The following is an 18,238-nucleotide window of genomic DNA, read 5'->3' as shown; positions in this document are numbered from 1 at the left end:
CAATGTCCACCCCACCCACGGATACTAAGGTGACCTCAGTGTACCCTGATTCCACCCCTGGGCCAACTTCCACCCCCAACCCTACACTAGCAATCCCCTGGGATTGCCCACCAGTGGGGGGCTTCTTGGAGCAGATAGCATCTCCTCTTTTATGTCCTGGCTGATGACAGTCAAAACACTTGCCGGCCTTAGCAAGCTCCTGAAACTTTCCTGCTTTAGCAGGATCATAATTCTTTCCCTGATACCCTTTCCCTTTAAAAGTGAATTGGCTCGGGGCTCCCCCTCCCTGAGAAGTTTTTGGGGACTCTTGTGAGGACTCTTTGGGTTTTTTGTCATCTTTCCCCTGGTTCTTCCCCTGAGAAGAACCATGTCCTCCCTTTTTCTGATCACCCCCTGGGGGTTTCTGGTTAACCCTAGTTTTTAACCAGTCATCTGCTGCCTCCCCCAGCTCTCTGGGGTTGGTCAACCTAGAGTCTACTAGATACTGGCGGAGCCTCTCTTGGACACAATTAGTTAGAAGGTGCTCCCTCATAATCAAATTGTACAGCCCCTCAAAGGTACTTACCCTGTTGCCCTGTATCCAGCCCTCCAGTGCTTTTACTGAAATGTCCACAAAGTCCACCCAGGACTGGGTGCTTGTCTTTTGGGTGTCCCTAAACTTAAGCCTATACTGCTCTGGGGTTAGACCAAACTTTTTAGTCAAGCAACTCTTCATACTGGGGTATGAGTCGGCATCCTCCCCACTCATGGTTAGGAGCCTATCCCTTCCAGAGTTGGGAACTAACTCCCAAAGGAGTGAACCCCAGTACTGAGGCTTGACTTTCCTCATCTGGAGGGCCCTCTCAAAGGCCCCCAGCCACTTATCTATGTCATCCCCCTCTACATAGGCAGGAACCACCCCTTTGGGTAATCTGGGGGCAAAACCCCCACCCAGGGACACCTCAGTTTCTATCTCGCTGCCTCCATCTTTTTTTTCTTTGCTTGCCCACTTTTTCTTTTCTAGGGCAAGCTTATCTGCTTCCAAAGCTATGTAGGCTAGCTGGGCTTCCAGCTCTCTTTCCCTGATGGATGGGTTCTCTCCTCCTGAAAGGACCCCCTTCCTACCACTAGCTTTGGGTCTGGTCCTAGTGACTGTATCCACTGAGGACCGTTCCTCCTCTTCCTCACTTGGGGTCTGATGCCTTCCCTCCCCTGAAAGGTTAGAGCTAGCATCTTCCCCTTTTTCTTCCTCCTCTGGAGCTTCCTCTACCTCTACCTCTTGGGCCTCAGCCCATGCTGTCAGGGATTTAATCAGGATTTCCTTCCTGAGATTAGTGGTTGCAGGCAACCCTCTTTCAATACACAACCCCCTAAGCTGGACTACTGTCAGTGTGGGTAGGCTAGCCAGATCAAGCTCCATGGTTCCCTAGTTTTGTGTCAACAAAAACTTTTTGCAAAAATTGGTAACAAGAATTTAGAAAAATTACAAAAATTCAATAATTGAAATTAATCCAAATTAATAAAAAAAATTAAAATTAAAAATTGAAAACAATTTTTGCACTAGGACAATTTAAAGGATTTTTAATTTGTTTTACCTAAAACTGTAACGTGATATTGAACACAAGTACAGGATCCCGTCGCTGCTTCCAATTATGTTGGAAAATGGGTTATTGGTAGGGCAGGTAGGTACCTACACCTAGCAACAAGCCACAAACCTCCACATAAGTACAGTTAGGTCTCAGTAAATTAATCCCAGCTCTACCCTTGGTAGCTTGGCATCGAGCGTCAAGGCTTAACTTAGGAGACAAAGGTGGTCATTCCAACCCTGGCGGTCCATGACCGCCGGGTTGGAGGACCGCGGGAGCACCGCCGACAGGCCGGCGGTGCTCCAATGGGCATTCCGACCGCGGCGGTAAAGCCGCGGTCGGACCGGCAACACTGGCGGTCACCCGCCAGTGTACCGCCGCCCATTGGAATCCTCCAAGGCGGCGCAGCTAGCTGCGCCGCCGAGGGGATTCCGACCCCCCCTACCGCCATCCAGTTCCCGGCGGTCCGCCCGCCGGGAACCGGATGGCGGTAGGGGGGGTCGCGGGGCCCCTGGGGGCCCCTGCAGTGCCCATGCCACTGGCATGGGCACTGCAGGGGCCCCCGTAAGAGGGCCCCTAAATGTATTTCACTGTCTGCTGCGCAGACAGTGAAATACGCGACGGGTGCAACTGCACCCGTCGCACAGCTTTCACTCCACCGGCTCGATTCCGAGCCGGCTTCATCGTGGAAGCCTCTTTCCCGCTGGGCTGGCGGGCGGCCTGAAGGCGGCCGCCCGCCAGCCCAGCGGGAATGTCAGAATTACCGCCGCGGTCTTTCGACCGCGGAACGGTAACCTGACGGCGGGACTTTGACGGGCGGCCTCCGCCGCCCGCCAAGGTCAGAATGACCCCCAAAGTGTAAAGCATTCAAATATCACAAAACAGTAATTAAATAAAACACAGGAAACAGTTTAAAAATCCAAAACCAATTTATAAAAATAGCTTATATTTTTATCTTTAAAATGACACAAAAACGATTAAAATCGGTTCAGGGGAACCGGAGATATGAATTTTTAAAGTATTATTATTTTCTAGCGCTTAGAAACAAAAAGCGCCAATCGGGTCATCTGGTTGCACCAGGACCGGGGCAAAGTCAAACTTTCAGGCCGACCGCGATGGAGCCCTGCTCGGCTACAAGTCGCGGGAGGCCTCGGTTAAAAAGTTACCTTCTGACTTAGTCTCTTTTTTGATGTTTTTCTTCCCCGGGACGAACCTGCCAGTTGGATCCGACCTCCTGGAGCCCTTGTCCGGATACGCAAAGTCGGTTTCCTCAGTGGTGATTTTTACCTTCGGACTTAGTCGTTTTTTCGAGATGAAAATCCTTCGACCGGGGTAAACCTGGATCTTGATCCGACGTCCGTGGAGCCCTTCTCGGATACGATGGCTGGAAGGTCCCGGTCAACTTTTTACGTTCGGACTTAGTCTCTTTTTTGGATGTTTTTCTTTACCGGGACGAACCACGAAGTCAGGCCGGGTCGCGGTTGAGGCAAGCCGGCTAGAATTTCCACGTCGGGTCGGTCACTTTATGGAGCTTTTTTTCAAAAATTCTCCAATCTTTTCCAAACTTCTGGGGCTTCACCCAGATGTTCTTTTAAGGTTCTTTTGGGGTCCACAGCTCACCCCAAGGGTCCAGAAGTTCTGTGATGGTCCTTGGGAAGTGCGGACTTCAACTCCCAGAATGCACCTGGCGCAAACTCCTTTTTGGCCACTGGACAGTGGTCAGCTGGTCACTTTTTCAGGAGTTGGTGCAGGGGACTCTGGATAGCAATTTTTCACCTGTAGCAAACAGGGAGTCCCTCCTTGAACCAGTGGAAGCCAGGCAAAGTCCTTCTTGTGGTGAAGCCCAAGTGTGCAGCTGGTGCAGTCTTTCTGAGTGCAGGGTCCAGGTGCAGGCCAGGGGTCCAGCAGGGCAGTCCTTCTTTTTCTTTAGTTCCTTTCTTGTTGAATTCTGGAGGGGATCTGAGGCGTGGGTGCAGGTCTGCCAGTTTTATCCTTGCTCCTGGGTGAAAAGCAGGGGGGCCCTGGTTCTCCAATCAGGGACAGGGTCGTCCCCCTGTGATGACCACTTCCTGGGAAGTGTGGCAAAAATCCATCCCAGAAGGCAACAGTCTCTAAAAATCCAAAATGGATGAATCTGATTTTTGGAGGAGAGATCTGGCTGAGCCCACCCACTGGTGTGGCTAAAAATCATAAACACACCCCTCTCCTGCCCTCTCCTAATCTAATCAAGGGGGCACCTAGCTGTCTGCGGTTGCAGGATGTGGGGGTGTTGCTGGGTGCTCCAGATGTCCTTCTCTGCCTTTGAAGACCAGTTTGGCAGCCCTCCCCCTTCCTGCCTCACCATCTGCTGAGGGGAGATTCTCTCCCCCAAGCACATTCCTTTGTGTGAAGCCAGGCCACTTCACACCTCATTAAAGTAGCCTGGCAGAAGCTGCTGCAGGCTGGCCAATCAGAGCACAGCAGCAAAAACAATGCAGAGCTGAAATTGGCAACTTTTTAGGTAAAGTCTAAACTTTTTACCTGAACTAGTTATATTAAATCCAACAACTGGAAGTTGTGGGATTTATTATAACAATCAATTTGATACCAAATTCTTGGTATGTAACATTTAAGGAGACTTTAAAATTTAAAATAAAGTCTGCCCATTCTAGCCTATGAAGGCCATTTACTTCAATGAGGGAAAAACGAATTTGGCTGTTTTTACCTCACCAGGGCTTATAAATCTATTTTTATAAAGTCCCTGCTTATAGTTACATGGCACCCAGCCCTAGGGGCACATAGGGCACACCTTAGGGGTGACTTATATGTAAAAATAAGGTAGTTTAAGACTTTGGAAGTACCTTTAATTCCAAAGTCGAATTTGCATATAACTTTAATTTAAAAGCAGCCAGCAAGGCAGGCTTGCTTTTAAAATGACACTGGGCACCTCAGCAATGCACCTAGGTGTGCACCACCTATGCTGTGGTCCCTAAACCTACATGCCCTACCATATACTAGGGACTTATAGGTAGGTTAACTTAGCCAATTATAATTAGCCTAATTTGCATATCCATTTTACACAGAGCACTGGCCCTGGGACTGGTAAGCAGTACCCAGGGCACAGCCAAGAGTCAGTAACCACCAGTACCTATCCAGAAAGAGTGGGGGTGATCAGGCAAAAAAAAAGGACTTTCCTACACCCAGAGAAAGAGACTTTGAAGAATTCTCACCCTAGAGACTTTAACTATAATTTTACCCCGTTTTGCCCATGCAGTAACTTTTGCCCCATTTTCCTTGCTGCCGCAAGGAAAACTTGCCTTAACTTTGCCCCTTTGAAATCTGCCCCATGCTCATCGAACTGGTACCTGAAGGACGAAGACTTACCTTGAGTGCTGATTTTATTTGGTAATTATGAAAGGATAAATGTGTTATTCATTGTATTTTCCTTCTTAGGTACCAACTGCTTATTTTGACAGAGCCCAAGTTTAGAAGTTTTCTAAATTCATGTTGATTAAATTCTTTTGCATGAAGCCCCACATGCCAATGCTAATCAGAGGATAATTGAGGTATTCACTTGATGCACCATGCTGAATTGAAATCTTGTTATGCTGACCAATGTATGCAATTAGTCAAATTCAGTTACTCTTATTAGTGATTTGCATTGCTATAACCGAGTGCATTATAATCCAGATTTTGCGTAGATTGCGTTTCTTCCGTCGCTATGGACAGCTAGTAATGTTCGTATATGTATACCATTTGATTCTGAGACTTACCTATACTGTGCTAGCTTTGTTAATATAGGGAAATAAACTTATTAACTTTTAATAAACAGGTATGGTTATTCATGAGTGAAAGGTCATTGTGTGTCAAATTACTGATTGTTATTGATTCCTAATGTGTTGTTCGATAACAAATTGAGTATTGGTTATTGATTATAAAGGATTATTAGTTATTGATTTGAGGGATCCGACTATTTTTGGATGAGGAGAACTCAACTCAGTCAAAAGGTTCACCGACCTCCAGCGTGTCCAAATATGAGTAATTTATAAGGATTGGACGCGCTATCAGTAGATGGTAGCAGAGATTGATGGTTTAGCCGTTTGGGACCCCATCCGAACAATAGACGGAGTCAAGTTAGAATTTTGTTTGATAAAACAAGTTGAAGAGATGATGATGCCCTAAATCCCCAATTACTTTCCCGGAATCTCTGAGCTTGCGAATGAAGGAAATGGAGGTATGAGAAACTTTTCGGCGTTTCTAGTGACGGTATGAGTGAAGTTAGGGTTTTTGCACTTGCATAGCTTATGCCGCAGATGAATTGTAAAGTTTGTGAGAATTAGAGGAGTGATACTCCAAAGTGTGAGAGTAGGGAAGTCGTCGAACTTCATATGAGTGTAGCGCTTTGTGTAAGAAAAATTGTCCACGTGGTTGTTGATGTTGAGACGGGCCCTGCGAGGTCAAGAGACTCCGGAGTATGTTGAAAAGTGTATAAGACGAATTCTAAGGTGCACTAGAATAGTTCATTGATCAGTTGAGAGTAATGTTTGCAGGTCAAATTTTGCTTGCGAAAGTGGGAAACTGAGAAAGATGGAATAACTGTCGAGGCTAGTGAAAAATTCCTAAGGTTTCTGAAGCGATTGTATTACCTTCCTGTAGTAAACCGACAGATTTGTTTTCTTCTTTTTGGTTAGTGCTCGCGATATATTGCAGAAATTAGTTTTGAGTGAAGTTGACCGAAGGAGGACAAGCCGCAAGACTTTGTCAGCCGCAGCGTGTGAGTGTGACGTCACTAGGAGCCGCATTGGGATAGGTTGGTTGGTGAGAAGGGTCGCGCACGGATTGGATGCAGTCCGTGAAGCGCAATTGGTGGGGAAAGGCAAGCGAAGAGTATTCCGGGAATAAAAGTCACTTATTGATTACATTTTAAGAAAATAAAAAGAAGGAAAGATGAAATTTTTCAAAGCACTTAAGAGTGCCTTGAGGGGAGATGTGTTTATTAAAGCAAATGAAGGAGAAGAAACACCGCCTGAGGATACACCAGCTTACATCATGATTGAGGAAAAAGGTGTCTCACCATGTCTTTGGTTAAAGCAATGGTGTAAATTAACAGAAAAACATGGAAGTGTAGCGTTTCCCATTCATGGGACATTTAACCTAAGAGTCTTGGAGAATTTGAGGTTTGCGTTATACGACATGAAAGTACCTCCAAGACCAGCACAGTTTGAAGCATTAGCAATTTGGGAACAAATGGCTAGAAGCCAATTACAAAAGAAATTTGAGTCAAGAGTGAGAAAAGTAGAAAAGACACTAGCGGATGCTAAATGGGATAGCACCCAAAAGGTTTGGAGATCAGATATATTGCAGGGAATTAAATTGTTTCCAGCAATTACTGATGAAGCAGAGACGGAAGGAAGGAAAGCTACTCATAAAACAAACAGGAGTCAGTCCAGAGATAGAGAAAACAAGAATAACTCGAAAAGGTCAGATGAATCAGATGATGAGGAGTTCATTCTGCAATTGCTAAATGATCGTCCACCACCATATGTGGAAAACGAAAATGGCCCAAGCACTAGTACTGCCCCTCCAGAACCAATACAGGGTACTGTAACCCCGAATTTGAGAACATTGCAGAGGCAAAGTAGTCCTGTTATGCCTTTTACACCAGAAATACCACAAGTTCAGAGAATATATCCTGACATGACTGAACTGAAACATGTTAATGATTATCAGCCACAGGTCCGAAGACGCTATTATGATGAGCATAATTCGGAAATTACCTCAAATTTAATTGTGCAGGGAGAACAGAATTACCAAAGACCGACATTGATTCAAACCAAATCAACACAAATTTGATGCCTCAAAAGCAGATGCAAGAAGTGCCAAAATACATTCAAACAGCAGAAAACCAGTCAGACATGCCAACAATGATGAACCATAAGTGGGAATTAACATGCCACAGAATTTGGGTAACAGACAGAATCCGGACTCAATATCCTTGCCTATCACTGTAGGACCGCCAGTACCAATATATATACAGGCAAAGCCAAATGTATGCGATCAAGGTGTAATGACGCAGAATGAGACAGGAAGAAGATACATAGAAAATACCCAAAAAACGACTCCTATAGGAACACTGTCAAACAGATCTGGGTCTTTGTTGGAGTTCAGCCCAATTACAATTTGTGCTCCGTCAGCTGTGGTAAGGTCAAGTCCACCACTAATAGTACCGCTGACTTCACAAACAGAAATGTTACAGAAACCATCAGTAGCAGTAGACGTAAATGCCACATTAATGGGACTGAACGCGCAACAGTTAACACAATGGTTGAACAGCCTGAACTCCCCACAGAGTACACCCAGCGGGAAAGGAGAAGAATATTGGAATAAAATAAGATTGGGCATGGAAGCAGATGAACTAGTGGAGGGAACGATGGGTCTGAACAGGTTAGAATCATACACATAAGAAGAGCTGAGATACATTTGCCCTAGAGTCACAAAAGAAGTGAGCAGCATACATAAGAAGTTACAAGAAATTGCAGACAGACACAAAATAGACATAACTAAAACAAAGCACTTGAGCAGAAGTTACAGGTTAGACTTTGAGACAAAAGATTTTGAACACATGAGGTCTGCAGGAATGAAAACACACCTTAAAGAAATACTGCAAAAGCGCGCAGGTTTGGAGATGTTTAGATAAGTGCGAGAGTAGGTGGGTTAAGAAAAAGGATAAGAAGAAAGAAAGTACCCCAGATCGGAATGATAAAGTACAACAGAATGATGATCTGATAACCATGTTACCAGCGAGAGAAACAGCAGGGGGAAAACCTATCCATGTACCATGGCAAAGGTGTGACATTCAATCCTTTACGGATGATTTCCCTAAGTTAAGAGAGAAACCGATTGAGTGGTATCAACAGACAGATAGATTTGTGAAACTTGCAAAATGTCTTTGGGAAGACTTGAATACTTTATTCGAAATTGTAGTTCCGGCAGATTTGTGGGAAGACTGTAAAAGGACTGTAGGTTGGCCAACAAGTGAACCAGAAAGAGATAGGGACACAGGTGCACCATCGCCTACGGTAATGAGTTTATACCATAAGGTGATTGAGCATTTGAAAACAAAAGTTGCGTCAAAAAATGTAGATTGGCAGAGAATTGACAGAACAGCACAAGAAGTTAAAGAGTTGATACATTCATACTATGAGAGATTGCTGAAAGCATTTAAAAATTACAGTGGCACGGAAACGATTGAGGCAAAGGACATGCTCCATTTTGTATTCAGATTTGTGGAAGGATTGAGACCCGAAATTAGCCAGATGATTAAAATGCATTTGATTTGTTGGCAGTCAAAATCGATCGATGAAGTGTTGAACTATGCAAAATACTGCAGTGATGAGATTGAGACAAAGCAGAAAAGGTTGAAAGAGAAAGTGATGGTGATGCAGATTAGAGCAGCCCAGACAGGTTTACAAGGTTTGCAAGGTTTCCAACAACAGTTGCCGCAGCAGCAACAGCAGGGAAATGCTATGTTTCAGCCACAGATGAGAGGCAGAGGCCGAGGAGGTTTTGTCAATAATGGTCCTGACTTCAATACTGTTGTGATTCCTAATGGTATACAGGCAATGAAGAAGGTGATGCCATGTCACATGTGCTGAATCGTCAGACATTGGAAACGGGAGTGCCCAATGTTGGTGCAGGAAGGTGTAGGTCAGCAGAACAATGATGTCAATGCTTTTCAGAATATGAGAGGACCAAAATTGAGAGGTCCAAATCCAAATTTCCAAAATAATGTAAATCAGATGCAGGGTCTACAACCTATACAACAACAGCAGGTGCAAATGCCCTGTGTACAAATGGCACAGTTGCAGCCAATGCAACAGCAGTTTCCTATGGTACCTAATCAGCAAATGCAAGTACCCTTAGCACCAATGAATCAGCAACAAGTAATGCTTCCTCAACAGGTCACACGTCAAGGAATGAATCAAAGTGACACAGTACACCAATTCCTGTTACACAGTGAGAATGGAATAAACAATGTATGGGAGGGTGAAAGTTCAGATGAAGAGGGAAATTGTATGCTTGCAGCATCTCTGGAAGTTGATCAAAAGGGACCATATGTGGAAGGAAGAGTTATGGGTCACAGCGTTTCATTCTTGGTTGACACAGGAGCTACACGCTCTACAGTCAGAAGTATTGAAGTACCAAATTTGCCACTTTCAGGGAGAACAGTTCAAGTAGTGGGAGTAGCAAATAGGTATCTGACAAACCCAATTACAGATCCAGTACAAGTAAGAATTGGTAACTTTCAAGGGTTATATACATTTGTGGTGTGTGACTCAAGTCCGATATCCCTATTAGGGAGAGATTTATTGTTCAAATTGGGATGCTCGATTGTGTGCTCAAATAATGGAATTAAAATCCAGACAAACAGTGATAAGGAAGAAGAGGACAGTTTAGGAGAGGACGAAACGGAGACTGTCGATGAAGGGGATTACTCTTTATCCTATGCTCACTGAAGCAGATATTCCAGCTGAGTTGCAGGAAACAGTTGAAAAAGAAGTGTGGGATATGACAGGGAAAGAAGTAGGATTGGTCAAAGGAGCAGAACCAGTGAAAGTGACTGTAAAACCTAATGTAAATTTTCCTCAGACTCCGCAGTACCATATGTCACAAGACACTCTCATGAAAGTCGCCCAACTCATTGACGAATTTGTGAAACAGGGAGTACTGAAAGAAGTACTAAGTAGTCCATGTAATTCACCAATCATGGGACTAATAAAACCAAGCGGAAAGGTCCGAATTGTTCAAGATTTGAGAAAAATAAATGACATAATAGTCAAATGTTGTCCTGTAGTACCAAATCCAGCTATAATAATGTTTCAAATTCCTTGTGATGCAGAGTGGTTTTCAGTCATCGATTTGTCATAAGCATTCTTTTCTGTGCCTCTTCATGAGGACAGCCAATTTCTCTTTTGCTTTAAATTCCTGGACAGAGTCTACAGTTGGTGTCAAATTCTTCAAGGGTTTTCAGAGTCACCATCAATTTTCAATCAGATTCTAAAGAAAGATTTGGAATCATTGGAATTACCTTTTGAATCAAGTCTTAGTACAGTATATTGACGATTTACTGATCGCATCTAAGACAGAAAATGACTGTACAGTTGACACTATTGCTCTACTGAACCATTTGGGAAGGAATGGACACAAGGTGTCTCCTTCAAAATTGCAATTCTGCCAAAAGAAAGTGAAATATTTGGGTCACCAAATAGAAAAAGGGTCGAGAAGAATCATGAAAGAAAGAATAACGAGTGTACTTCAAATGAATCCACCCAAAACGAGAAAAGAGGTGAGAACGTTTTTGGGAATGGTGAGCTACTGTCGCCAATGGATTCCCAATTTCTCGACTCTAGCCAAACCTTTACTGAAACTGACCCAGAAAGATGCGCAGGATAAAGTAGTGTTGAAAAGAGATTAAATGAATGCCTTTATTGAATAAAGGAATGCATGTGCAGAGCTCCAGCTTTAGGTATGCCTGATTACACAAAGCCTTTCACATTGTTTAGTCATGAATGAGATGCATGTTCCTTGTCTGTTTTGACTCAAACCCATGGTGGCGTAAACAGACCAGTAGCATATTTTTCGGCTACTCTGGATCAAGTCGCAGCAGCCTTACCAGGATGCTTGCGTGCTGTAGCAGCAGTTGGTATAAGCCGAAATCAGAGTGAAGGAATAGTGATGGGACATCCTTTAACAGTTATGGTCCCTCACTCAGTCGAAATACTTTTGACACGTTTCCGAACACAGCACATGACTGGTGCTAGGCTTACAAGGTACAAGACAATAATTTTGGGATCACCTAATGTGCAGCTGAAAAGGTGCACTACGTTGAATCCAGCAACTTTGTTTCCCAGTGAAAATGTCAAAATTGAGAACGCCGAAGACATCGAGCACGACTGTCTTCAGGTGACTGAATTTTGTACTAAACCAAGACCTGATATCAAAGATACCCGATTGGAAGAAAATGATCAAATTATTTTTGCTGATGGTTCCTGTTTAAGAGATGCACTAGGAATATTGAAAGCAGGATATGCTGTATGTACAATAACTGGTGTTCTGGAAGCATCTTTGCTTCAGGGAGTTTACTCTGCACAAGTAGCTGAACTAGTAGCCCTTCCTAGAGCTTGCCAAATTTCCGCATTGATGAAAGTCACCATTTACACTGACAGTCAGTACGGATTTGGAATAGTGCATGATTTTGGACAATTGTGGTCACAAAGAGGCTTTATGACCTCTTCAGGATCACCAGTGAAAAATGGTGAAAGAATCAGAGAATTGTTACATGCTATCCAGTTACCAGGAGAAGTAGCAGTGGTAAAATGCAGTGCACACTCGAAATCACAAGACTTTGTTTCTTTGGGAAATGGATATGCAGATCAAGTCGCAAGGTTTTGCGCATTGAACTGTATATTGCTCAGAGACGAATGGAACTTGATAAATGAGCCAGAACTTGAACCAAGTGAAGCCTTTGCTCTAAAAGTAGTAGACACAATCGAAGAACTGAAATTCCTACAAAATAATGTCAGTAAGGATGAAAAACTCTCATGGAGTAAATTACAATGCGTAAAGAAGCCAGATGATTTGTGGGTTTCAAGTGAAGGGAGATTAGTTTTGCCAGACAGTCTCTTATCCCAATTAGCCAGATTATACCATGGACAAGCCCGCCTTGGAAGGGATGCCATAATTAGATTATTCAAAATCGATTGGTTTAATCCTAAATTTCACCAAGTTGCTGAAGCAGTTTGCCATTGTTGCATCATTTGCCAACAAATGAACGCAGGGAAGGGAACAGTAGTAAATTTGAGCCACATTGGAAGAGCAGGTGGGCCATTCAGCAGGATGCAAATGGATTTAATTGAGATGCCTATGCATGGAGGCTTGAAATATGTGTTGTTGATTGTGTGCATTTTTATTCACTGGATTGAAGCATACCCTACACGCAGAAATGACAGTCTTACAGTTGCAAAACTACTCTTGAGAGAACTAATACCACGTTTCGGATTCCCGATCTCTTTAGAATCAGATAGGGGAAGTCACTTCAATAACGAAATAATCAAATTATTGTGTGCAGCACTGAATATTGAACAAAAATTGCATTGTAGCTACCGCCCTGAAGCATCAGGACTAGTGGAGCAAATGAATGGCACACTGAAATCAAGGATGGCGAAAATATGCGCATCCACAAATTTGAAATGGCCTGATGCATTGCCCTTGGTGTTAATGTCAATGAGAAACACACCTGATAGAAAAACTGGACTATCACCGCACGAAATCCTCATGGGCAGAGCCATGAGACTTCCAGCAGTCCCTGCAAATGCTCTTGTAAATATTACAGATGATATGGTATTGGACTACTGCAAAGGTCTAGCTGACGTGGTCCGCTCTTTTTCTCACCAGGTGGAGGCAACCCCCTTGCCACCGATCCAAGGTCCAGGACACGCCCTGAAGGCAGGTGACTGGGTGGTGATAAAGAAGAACGTGAGGAAGTCGTACTTGGAACCCCGTTGGAAAGGACCTTTTCAAGTGATTCTGACAACTACCACTGCTGTGAAGTGTGCAGGGGTTCCCAACTGGATTCATGCCAGTGACACGAAAAGGGTGACGTGTCCCACAGAAGAGGAAATTGAAGCACTGAAAGTACCTACAACTGACAGGAAAATACCAGACACTGAGACAGAACGAAAGGAGCCTGAAAGCGAACAAGAAGAAATTGAGACAGAAGAAATATTCTCTGAGGAAGACGAAGTCGATCCTTTTGAGGACAACAGAGAAGAAGCCTCAGGTGGTGACAAAGCTCCTGGAGGTGACAAGGATCCTATCACAGGTGAAAAAGCAGGAGAGCCTAATAAGAGGAGGGCTTTCCCAGAAGCAGACGATACGGGAAAAGAAGGAAAAAACCTGATTGACCTCTTCGAGGAAGGAAACAAGACAGAACAAAGCAAAATTGTTTCAAATCTTCCAGAACCGGTTGCAGGTCCATCAGGTGAAAGCAGCGTGAAACGGAGATAAAGCATATCGCCAGTGAAATCAAAGACTAAAGAAACATTAAAACAAAATGAAGGGCCAAAGTTGAAGGAGAAAAGAAAAGAAGTGTCTATCACAGCCAAAGAACAAGACATAAGCGAAAGAGAATCGAAAGGAGATGCAAAATTGAAAAGGAAAAGAATACCGAGCAGAAGGTACTCTGGTCCCGAATGGGCATATACCGCCACTAACGATTGGTCAGACGAATTTCTATCTCTTAGTCTTGAAAACGAGGAAGCAGAACGACACTTTGGTACTTAAAAGGTGAAATTTCATGAACATTACCGATTAAGACATTGATAACCTGATTGACTTTTGAACCAAATAAGACATTGATAACTTGATTGACTTTGAAACCGATTTTGAGACAAAGCTGCTAAACCGACAAGAGACTAAGCTGCTAAAGAAAACCGTGTGAACTTTGACCTCGTTCATCCTTTATATATATCTGCACATTTGATTCGATAACGTGTCTTCAGCTTTCTGATTCTATATAGATCATGCCAGGCAGTACTACACAAGGACATAAAATGAAATATTGTAAATATATGTGTATAGCTCTAATAACTGCATGTGTACTAATAATTATGGCAATAATTCTTGGAATGCATGGAGGGAATGAAAGAGACGCGAATGATGCTTCTACCTTTAAAACTACTACTGAATTAACTCCTTTGCAGAAACTCGAACAAGACGAAAAATATTTACACAACAAGAAAGAGCTTTCTTCTAACGTCTTCTATCGCTTGCTGAATGAGTATGTTGAGACAATGGATTCGAAAGATTGTTATGTGTGTACACAAATACCTACCTCAGTAATAGAAGGAGTGACATATCATAGCATGCCTCTTACATATGGAATAACATGTAGTTTGTTACTAACCAGATTTTATGGCCAGGAGTATATTCAATACTTCTATTCCAATCATGATGTCATGTTTCCATATGTCCCCATAATAGAATACTAGAGTAAAGTAGCAAGAGATTATTATATAAAAATAGTTAGGGGTTTCTTTGAACCACTATCACCTTTTTCCGCAGCTCAAGCTCATAGAGAAAACCTTACATGCTTGCTTTCACCGGTAGAGAAAAGCTTTTTAGATCACACTGAAGATAGAAGGAAAATAGTGAAGGAAAAATTAGAAAAAGAATTACACAAAAGGACATCTGTAGATAACTATGCTTTTGTGCAATAAAGACACAAGGGAGACTAGCTTTAGACGCAATACATATAGGGAAGCTTTGTATATATAGACCTAAATCATATTATGACACAGTCTTTGTAGGAACGAGTGAATGTAAACACGTGTTTTTGTTTCAGGCTAAATGGACGTTCATGTTAAATGGCCTAGATCCAGCAACTCCAGGAGTATATTATATTTGTGGACTGAACGCCTATTATCGTCTTCCAAAGGGATGGTATGGGAGATGTCATTTGGGAATAGTATTTCCAAAGATTTATCAACTAGAGGATTAAAGACGTTTTCAAAGCTGTCTGAATTACATCGTATTCAGAAAAGGGAGACAGCTTCTGGTGTGGTAGGAGATATATTTGGAAAGATGATTCCTTCAGTAGGAGTCATATTGAATTCAATCAAAATACGAAAGTTGTCTACTATTGTGGATAACATGCTGACAAAATTCTCAGGAGCAATGATCCTGATGGATACTGAACTTGCTGCAGAAAGAGCTATGACTCTTCAAAATCGGCTTGCTTTAGACATTCTTTTAGCAAAGAATGGCGGCGTTTGCAAAATGCTTAGTGCACGTCACTGTTGTTCATACATACCAGACAACAGTGGGAAAATTAGAAAAATGCTTACAAATTTAACTAACGATAGTGCAGATTTGAAAGAATTGAAAGAACCAGGAGTATGGGAAAAGGTTGGAAAAGGATTTGCTTCCGTGGGAAATTGGCTCAGCAACATTTGGAACGGAATATTACTGAAAGTAGTAAAGGGAATATTAATAATATTAATTTGCTTAATAGGTATTTGGGGAATATGGAAAGCTATTAGAATATTGAAATCAAGAAGCAAAAGGAGAAGAGAAGAGAAAGAACAAAATAAAATAGTAGAAATATACAGGGAAAAATCAAAGGGAACAAAAAGGAAGAGGGAATTGACTGAAATGCCAAATTACTAAAACAGAATTTTAATGAAATAAAATTTGTGATGGAAGATTTAATGTGATGACATAATTAGTCATCAGAGGAGGGACTGATGAAGCAGAAAAGAAAGGCTAACAAATATTCATATATCATGTAACAAAATTGTATAAGGCAATGTGATTATTAGCAAAGAAAAATAATGTATGTGGGAAAATGTGCCCACGGAGTAGTTTGCCATTATTGTAAACTAGCTTAATTAATCATGAAGAATCGACAATGTAGTAATCCGTCATAATTGCAAATGTATTCTATGATTTTCTTGTTGAATCTGTTATATGCTGAGCTTAAATTTAGCAGAGGCCTTGGCCTAGTTACCTGGTCTCGAATTTAACTGCGTGGTTTACACTTGTATTAACAAAAACGTATTCTAAACTTAACGGCTGTATTTTTCCAGTAGAATGACTAATACACTTATCTCAAGGTTTCGTGCTAGGCAAGTTTCATCCTCTTTGAAGCAAGGTCAGTTTCTGCAGGTGCAGACAATAAAGACACTGATACAGAAATAATTGGAAAACTTTGTTGCTACTTGTGTTCCAAAACTCCAAGGACACCTTATGCATAAATGAGTACTAAGAGAAAGACACTATTCATTGGTCAAAAAGAAGCCACCCTATGAACCCTCCAATGGAAGACCCCGAAGAATTTGGAACGTTTCTTACTTAAACCCACCGGACAAAGAGGCGTCAGCCATTTTCTTTGATGCCATTTTGAAGCCAGATTCAAGACGCCATTTTAAATGACACTTTGATGCCTTTTCTCTATCCCAGAGAAAGAGACTTTGAAGAATTCTCACCCTAGAGACTTTAACTTTAATTTTACCCCGTTTTGCCCATGCAGTAACTTTTGCCCCATTTTCCTTGCTGCTGCAAGGAAAACTTGCCTTAACTTTGCCCCTTTGAAATCTGCCCCATGCTGATCGAACCGGTACCTGAAGGACGAAGACTTACCTTGAGTACTGATTTTATTTGGTAATTATGAACGGATAAATGTGTTATTCATTGTATTTTCCTTCTTAGGTACCAACTGCTTATTTTGACAGAGCCCAAGTTTAGAAGTTTTCTAAATTCATGTTGATTAAATTATTTTGCATGAAGCCCCACATGCCAATCCTAATCAGAGGATAGTTGAGGTATTCACTTGATGCACCATGCTGAATTGAAATCTTGTTATGCTGACCAATGTATGCAATTAGTCAAATTCAGTTACTCTTGTTAGTGATTTGCATTGCTATAACCGAGTGCATTATAATCCAGATTTTGCGTAGATTGCGTTTCTTCCGTCGCTATGGACAGCTAGTAATGTTCGTATATGTATACCATTTGATTCTGAGACTTACCTATATTGTGCTAGCTTTGTTAATATAGGGAAATAAACTCGTTAACTTTTAATAAACAGGTGTGGTTATTCATGACTGAAAGGTCATGGTGTGTCAAATTACTGATTGTTATTGATTCCTAATGTGTTGTTCGATTACAAATTGAGTATTGGTTATTGATTATAAAGGATTATTAGTTATTGATTCGAGGGATCCGACTATTTTTGGATGAGGAGAACTCAACTCGGTCAAAGGGTTCACCGACCTCCAGCGTGTCCAAATATGAGTAATTTATAAGGATTGGACGCGCTATCAGTTCGGAGGCTATCACATGTCGTTCTGGGAAAGGTACTCCTCCGTGCTTGGGCTTCTTGAACACAGCGTCAGGATGGAACAACAGTGGTAGGCAAATTCGGTTTTGCCAAGCCCCAGCTGTCCGGACGCAGTCACTTATTCAAGCAGCAGGTACGTGTAGCAAAGGATCTTCCATCTTCGCACTGTAGATGTATCCAAACCAGGAAGTCAGGCACGTTATATCCTTGCGTAGCCCCCTACGCCATCTCTGATCACAATACGCAAAGCATGTCCGAGCGGAGGGAGGAAGTACCTGGCGGTCCCAGAGCCTTCTGGGAAATGCAGTCCTCTCCACATAGTCTTGGAAACAGCGACAAGGCAGTCACGCTCGTTTTTTTCAGGAAGCAGGTATGTGTAGCAAACGCTCTCTTCTAGCCTCGCTTTGGCTGATTAATTCAAACCTTCGTCCATTTTCTATACTTCCTCGTTTAAGCTACTCTCCCCGATTGTACTAGTGCTGCTGATCACACAGTTTTTTTTCATAATGTACACATGTACCCAGCTGATATTCCTGTGCCAACGGTCATCTTGAGAGGAAACCTGCTGTCACAGTTCATTGTCCAGGCGATATTGCCACTTGGCAGTGCCTCGGTTACCGAAGAAGCCCCTGATTTGTAAAAGATTTGCAAGGTATCTGTGTACAGAATTATGTATCTCACTATGCACCGTAAAACCGGGCATCCCCGTTAGCCAGTTGCAAGTAGTTTCCTTCGAGACCTCCTGTTTTATTGACGCACAAGACACATCTCTTGGCCACTTCCCTCTCGTAGAGTT

At 42.6% G+C, this 18,238-nt stretch overlaps 1 protein-coding gene across 2 annotated transcripts in view; it reads left to right on the top strand.

The window, feature by feature from the left end:
- The first annotated feature begins 17,734 nt into the window (after positions 1–17,734).
- The window catches only part of LDAH (lipid droplet associated hydrolase), a 711,314-nt gene continuing 710,810 nt past the window's right edge, over positions 17,735–18,238 (top strand). The window contains exon 1 of one of the 2 annotated variants that reach the window (XM_069236004.1): positions 17,735–17,812. The gene's annotated coding sequence lies outside the window, so the exon portion shown is untranslated. Of the gene's footprint in view, positions 17,813–17,892; positions 18,095–18,238 lie in introns of those variants that run through there. The other variant, XM_069236005.1, reaches the window with a different exon arrangement.

This window comes from Pleurodeles waltl, chromosome 5, assembly GCF_031143425.1.
Source record: "Pleurodeles waltl isolate 20211129_DDA chromosome 5, aPleWal1.hap1.20221129, whole genome shotgun sequence".
Lineage (NCBI taxonomy): Eukaryota > Metazoa > Chordata > Amphibia > Caudata > Salamandridae > Pleurodeles > Pleurodeles waltl.
This window is presented reverse-complemented; position numbering and strand designations above follow the sequence as displayed.